We start from the raw sequence: 7,095 nt of genomic DNA on the forward strand, positions 1-7,095 counted from the left end.
TACAAGACTCCCGCCCCCCTCCATTTTCAGTAAGAAAATCTTCTCTGGAGGATCAGGCTACCAGAGTTTCCCATCCTGTCTCCATGACTTCTTCTTTTTTCTCCTTGCCACCGTGTGCACTTTATTGACTCCACTATGGACAGACGTGTGAAGGTAGCATTTGCATATCTGTAGGATAAGGGGTCAAGGCTTCAGCCTAGGGGGAAAAACCAGCTGTGGACTAGAATCCAGACTGTGGCATTCTTTGTGAAAAGGCTTTAATGACTGCCACAGGGGTGGTGGGGACAATAATGATGCAGATAGTGACCACAGGAAGCAGAAGATCAGGGAGCTGATATTCAGGCAGAGGCATGGACTCCCATCCCATCACCCAGAGTCTTCCTGTCCCTGGACTTCACGAAGTAGGTACAGGCAATGAAGCCCAAACAGCGGATGTCCAAGAAAAGTGTGTTGAACAGGGACCAGACTGCACAGGCAGGCACAGAGGCCTCTCTGGTCGTGTTGATCACAGTGGTTTCACAACAGCTGAGTTGTGAGTTCCCTCCAGCTCAGTCACTACATACTCCTTTTTGATTTTCTCATAGTTTGGGGAAGTCTGGCATTGGTGGCCAAGAAGGCTTGGGAATTATGACTCATGGTATTGACTCTGGGAGAATTGCTCCGTCTCTGTGACTTCTTGGTAGGGTCAAGTCCTGTGGGAACACACTAGAGAGATGGCTCCCTTCTGCTGCTCAATCCACTTACAAAAGGGAGCGCCAACCTTGGGCTTTGCCTGCGGGAAAGACTGGAGCCCATTTAGCAACAGCCAATGCAGTACTGGATCTGTGTCAGAAGAGGCAAGATGGGAGGACACTTGGAAACCGCCCTCATCCCCACCACTGAGCACTCTAGGGGCAGTAGTGTCCTTCACAGCGAAGCTTACTGTCCTCATTCCTCACCCAGAAGCACCATACTGGCTCAGAGGAGTCACCTGGAGAAAAAAAATGGGCAATGATAGAGGGAACTCCTAATTTCCTCCCCAGAAGAATCCTCTCATTTACAACAGAACTTGGGGAAGTAGGTCCTACATAGAAACTGTGGGTGACATGAGCAGTTCAAGGTCCAAGACAAGCCACAAACTGGCTGCTGTGTAGGACAGGAGCTCAGACTATAACAGCCAAGAGGAGCCCTCTTGGGAAAATACCAAGCGCTGACCTCAGAAACCATTTCTATAAAACAGCTATGATTTTATTTCATTTGTCAATAGAGTGGTTTACGCACTAGGAAATCCTTGCAAACAGAGAAGCAATCACCTGGTATTTGTGGTCAGAAGAAAGGAAGAAATCCCTGCGGAACCATTGACTTCCCAGAATGGCTGTCTGTTAGGCCACAAAAGCTGGATTCCCTGGGGAGGATCATCACATTCTTACTACAGTGAGGTGAAGGGGGAAGGTGGCGTCATTGGTCCAGAGTTCCCAAGCAGGAAAGTTGCTGAGGCAGGGGAATGGAAGGGGAAGAGGAGGAAGGTAAAGGCTTTGAGACATTAGTTTTAAAAATATTTATTTATAATTATATATATTGGGTTGGTATGGACACAAGGGCAAGTGCCCCCTGGAGTTGGAGTTACTGGTGGCCATATACTACCCCATGCGGGTGCTCAGAATTGAACTTGGGTCTTTGGCAAGGGTATTGCTGGAAAAGAATATTCTTGGTGTCTTGTAAAGAAGCACAGGAACAGAGTCAAAATAATGAGCTACGTAGGAAGACCTTGTCTCAAAATAATAATAATGAAAACAGTTTAATATATCATTTTCTCTTGTGCTTAATTGTCATATCCCTTAAGTGTTCAATATCCACTATTAACACTGACAGTAAAAGGCTGCATCGAGCAACTGACCTGGAAACAAAATTTACAATGGTTAAGGACTCTGAAGATAGAAGGTCAGTCAATGACGGCTAGTGTTCTTCAATCAGGAATACCCACTCCCCAACAGCTCTGGGCTTGAAGATCAAGAAGGAAGTGATGGCAGCCGTTAAGAGATTGGCTTTATTAAAGACATCAAGACTAACAAAACCTTGAGAGTATCCTGTGTCTGGAATAGCGAATCTTGTAATGACAAGTGTAAATTTATGTCAATGATAGCCTTAAATATGAATGAATCAAACAATCCAATGAAGAGACAGAGATTCTCACTACTGAGATTCTAATATTATTCAAAGTGGCCTATGGTTCACTGTAATCCCCATTTGAGTACCCACTGCTTTCTCTGTTAAAAAAAAAAAATTAACAAGCTTCTTTTAAAATTCTTATGAAGTTGCGAGAGACCCAAAATTAAGAAAGTGTTTTTGAAAAGGAAGAACAAAATGAAATGGCTCAAGTTTCCCAACTTGAAAACTTACAGCAGGGGAGAGCATCAAGGTCTCCAAGACCATTTCAGGCAGAAGAACAGCCATTTGAAAACGATCCTGGAGGAAGCAATGATGCTGAGACAGCTGGATGGCTACATGCACATGAACGAAGCTGGGACCTTACCTCCCAACATATACAAGAAATAACGCAAAATAAGTTGAAATCCTAAATACTAGAGCTAAACAATAAAGTTCTTAGCAGGAAACACAAAACTAACTCTTGATGACTTTATGTGTCTAGTAACTGAAAAACATATTGTCAGACTAAAGTCGTAAAGATTTATCATCACATTTTCTCCTAAGGATCTTGTGGGTATTAGCACAAATAATTTTTATCTCTTTAGGCAAAGAAACTGAATATACATTTCTCAAAAAAATCAATAAGAATGGCACATGAAGGCCTGAAAAGACATCAACATCACTAGTGATCAGTGATAAGCAAACTAAAGCCACAATGAAGGCTTAATATGGTAGCCTGTAATCCAAGCACTCAGAAGGCTAAAGTAGGAGGATTATAAATTCAAGGACAGCATATACAACCCCATTTCACAGAATAAATCATTGAACAAGAACAATGAAACCTACTATTATTAGGTATCACTTTATACAGTCAAGCTGGTGGCCCTGCCTACAAGGTCTTCCCTAATAAAAAATAAAATATAAACACAAGTGATATCATTCCCCTTTGTATTCTATGACTATGTTTTATTGCCATTGGTTAATAAAGAAGCTGCTATGGCCTATGGCAGGGCAGAATATAGCAAGGTGGGAAATCCAAGCAGAGAGAGAGAGGAGGAAAGAAGGCGGAGTCAGACAAGTGTAGCTGCCCAAGAAGCAAAGGTAACAAACCACGAACCTCGAAGTAAAGTATAAAATAATAGAAATAGGTTAATTTAAGATGTAAGAGTTAGTTAATAAGCTTGAGTTAATAGATCAAAGAATATGTAATTATTATTAAGCCTCAGAATGGTTATTGCAGGAGCTGGTGAGCAGAACCTGGTGGGTGGAGAGAGAAGAACCAGCGGAATGGAGAATATTTGTTGCAATAGTAATAGGCATCTTATTAGTCATTTTCCCCAATAGAAAGAATGGGGCTTTCTTATATAGTTAAGTGTATTACAGCTGTTTTCTTCTTTCTCAGAATGACTTCTCTCCCTCGGTACTCTTTATCACTCCCCTGCATGCTGATCACGGGGGAATGAATGATATGGTGTCTTCATAGAGCGTCATCAGATGCTCCCAGCCCTCAGGTCTGAGCCCCCAAGCAATTACTTTCAGCTTTCCTGATGTGATCAAACATCATTTCAATCCCATTTAGGAACAAAAGAAAATCCCCCTCCGTCCATTGTCCCATGTTGTTTCTCACGCATAACTGATTTCTTTAAAGAATCTTTTGGTCCTGGGTCCAAGTCCCAGCACCCACATGGCAGCTCACAACAGCCTGTAACTCCAGTTCCAAGGGATTTGTCACATTTGCGCAGGCATATATGCAGGAAAATTAAATAAAAATAAAATTAAAATAAATGAACTATTTTAAAAAAGAATCTCTCTGAAAAACTTTGCCGATAAAAAAAAAATTGCCCACCAATAAGGTTGAAATTATTTCCTAAAGTGATTTTTGCTTAAAGTTTTTCAGAAAGCTTTTTAAATGTAATTAAACCAGTGTCGCTGTAGTCCTATAAAGTCTAATCGAGGTATCCTGATGATGTGTGGCACTGTTTACACTGTTAATGCCAACATGGAAAGCCATTACACAAATAAATAATCAATGTTAAAATTTTAAAAAAAAAGAATATCTCTTTTACAGGGCTGTGTTATAGTCTTTTTAGGTCATAGATAATTTGGCCTTATGAGTTTCTCCATGAAAATTCTGGAGGTTGAATAGATAGTTCAGTAGTTAAGAGTGCTTGTTTCTCTCACGGAGGACTCAAGTTCAGTTCCCAGCACCCATACTGGAAGGGTCTAGTCGACTCAGTATCCTCTCCTGGCTTCTCCAGACATCTGAACACACAGAGAGCACACATACATGCACACACAGAGACACACACACTCAAAATGTTGTGAGGTATCAATAAAAGGTTTTATTAGCCAGCTGGTGATGAAACTCATTGCTCTGGACCTGAGCCTCTCTCCGGGTGGACTTTTAAGGACAAAAAGAAACACATCTTGCATAGACACACCCAAGCAAGGACAGCCAGAGTGGAACTACAGAAGCAGCAAAGCACGGTCCCTATGTTTAAAACTTGGATGGATCAGGTCTTACATTCCTTTTGGCAGGTATTGCTGGGTTCCAAGGCATGATGCTTCCCCATGCCATCAATTGTGCTAAGGTCTGGGGCCTACTAAGGTCTTGGGACCAATTACAAAATAAAAATAAATTGAAAACAATACTAAGAATTATAATATCATTCAACTTGTTTATTTATTCATTTTTGGTTTCTTGAGATAGAGTCCCCTTAGGCTTACTTGGAATTTTGTTTTGTAGCCCATGTCAGTCTTAAACTTGTGATCCTCCTGCCTCAGACTCTGGAGTGCTAGGATTGTAGGCCTGTAGCACTATGCTCAGCTCAATTTTTTCTTTTTAAGTATGAAAATGGGATTAAACATTGGCCTTAGTATAAAAGCTTTATTTTCTGCCTCCCAAAATTTGGGGGTAGCTTACTGAAATATAAGTGAAATCATTCTGTGAGTCCCTGAAAACATGGGGAGATCCAGGTGCTGGGCCTTTTGAGTCCTTATTAAGTTGCCCCTTTTGGTCCTGGGTCCAAAGTCCTTCTGTCTTTGTTTCCTTAGTTCCTAGTCTGTTCACAATTGATACTCAAGATGCTTATTTTCAATGAAATTAAAGTTCTAGACCCACCCACAAAAAAAATACACAAAAACAAAAAAAAAATGTTTAAGAATCAAATGAGAAGCCAGGCAGTGGTGGCGCACACCTTTAATTCAGCACTTGGGAGGCAAAAGCAGGCAGACCTCTGAGTTTGGGCCAGCCTGATCTACAGAGTGAGTTCAGGGACAGTCAGGACTACATAGAGGAACCCTGTCTTGAAAAAAAAAAGAATTAAATATCAAATGAAAGAGGCAGCGATTTATAATAGCTGGATGTGATAGTATAGAGGCAGGCGGGTTTTTGTAAGTTCAAGGCCAGCCTGTTGCACACAGCAAGCTCCACGACAGCCAGGATGACACAGAAAGAACTTGTCTCAGAAAGAACAGCAACAACAAAAATACCTGAGAGTCTAAACAAATAAAAGAAATCTGGGGGTGAGAAAAGAGATGTTCACTGGGGGCCTGGAACTAGCATTTCTTCCCTAGAAGGAAGAGCACCCTGCTGAGGACATCTTTACACTGGGAAGCAGAGAGAAATGTTGTCTTCGTCAGTATTTTACAGAGGCTTAAGCCTGTGTCGTGCTCGCCCTTAGATCTGGACAGCTGTCAGGAAAATCAGCAGGGGAGAGGAACAAACATATGTGCAGACACGGGCAGCATCGGCCAACAAAAGCTGCTCCACAGGCTCAGCTCCAGCAGATGGCAGTGTATCAACGGGGAGCCTGATTGGGGAGATTCTGGGAGCCCGGATTAAAAGGCCCTGTGTGACCTCTGGAATGGAGGAGCTGTTTGTGTAGGTTGCTGCTGATAATGCTTCTTCTCATTGTCTAATGAGGACTTTTATTTCTCAGCAGCAAAGAATACAAAAGTGAGTTCATTGCTATATTCTTGACACACAGTAAAAATCTATGCTTGGGACCAGGAGTTATGACATAGAAACAAACCTGTAACAGGGACAGGCGCTGTGTCCCAATTAGATCATCAGCATTGTTATTGTCAACTACAAACATCACTGGATTGACCTTCCAAATTGCCTGAGCAATGTTGTACATTGTACAGACGGCCTAGGGTAATAGTCATTCCAAGAATATTGTCTGTGAGGATGGGAGCCTTGCCATGTCAAAGGTCATACTCACCAGGCAGGTTGTTTCCATCCTCCCCCCAGCAGCCAAGGACATGCAGAGAGCTGCTGCATTGCCCCATAATACTTGCCAGCGCAGGCTGCCAAACAGCTACAGGAGCATGAGCCTTGCTGTTAGGACACTGGTCTCCCTCTGCTAGGGCTGCCATAGCAACCTGCGACAGACTGAGAAGCTTACACAGCCCAGACTGGTTCCTCACACTTCAGGAGGCTGCAAGTCCAAGTTGGTGGGACTGGCTTCCCAGATCTCTCTTTGGCATACAGAGGCACCACGGTCTCCCTTGGTTTTCACACAGCCTTCCTCCTGTGCTATCAGTTCTGCTATCTCCTCTCCGTCTGTGGCCCTCAGGCTAGGCTAGAACCTACTCTGCTATCTCAGGCCTCCAAATCTGGTCAGATCCCAGGGTGCCAGGGCTTAGGGCCTCAGTACATAAACCTTGAAGGGTCACAGCTGAGCCCGTGATGGTCACATACTCTCAGTCTAACGCCGACTGAGTGGGCAATGTGCTGATGCCAACTGATTACACAAGTCACTTTGTAGGCCTCAGGATGCCTGGCTATAAAATTGAGGTGGTCATTTTATATACGCCTAAAGGCCTCAGTCTGTGATTACTTCAGTCTGAACTGTAAGTCTAAATTTTGCAAAACGAAGAGCAGCGTGATTCCCAAAGCAGCTACAAAGGACAATTGTCTACTTGCATGGAACGCAGTATGAGTCTGCTCACCCATGTCTCTTT

At 42.9% G+C, this 7,095-nt stretch overlaps 1 pseudogene; it reads right to left on the reverse strand.

Annotated features, from left to right (window-relative positions):
- Nucleotides 1-220: 220 nt before the first annotated feature.
- LOC101979355 lies at nt 221-636 on the reverse strand (annotated as a pseudogene).
- Between the last annotated feature and the right edge of the window lie 6,459 nt (nt 637-7,095).

This window comes from Microtus ochrogaster, chromosome 5 (genome assembly GCF_000317375.1).
Source record: "Microtus ochrogaster isolate Prairie Vole_2 chromosome 5, MicOch1.0, whole genome shotgun sequence".
Classification (NCBI taxonomy): Eukaryota; Metazoa; Chordata; class Mammalia; order Rodentia; family Cricetidae; genus Microtus; species Microtus ochrogaster.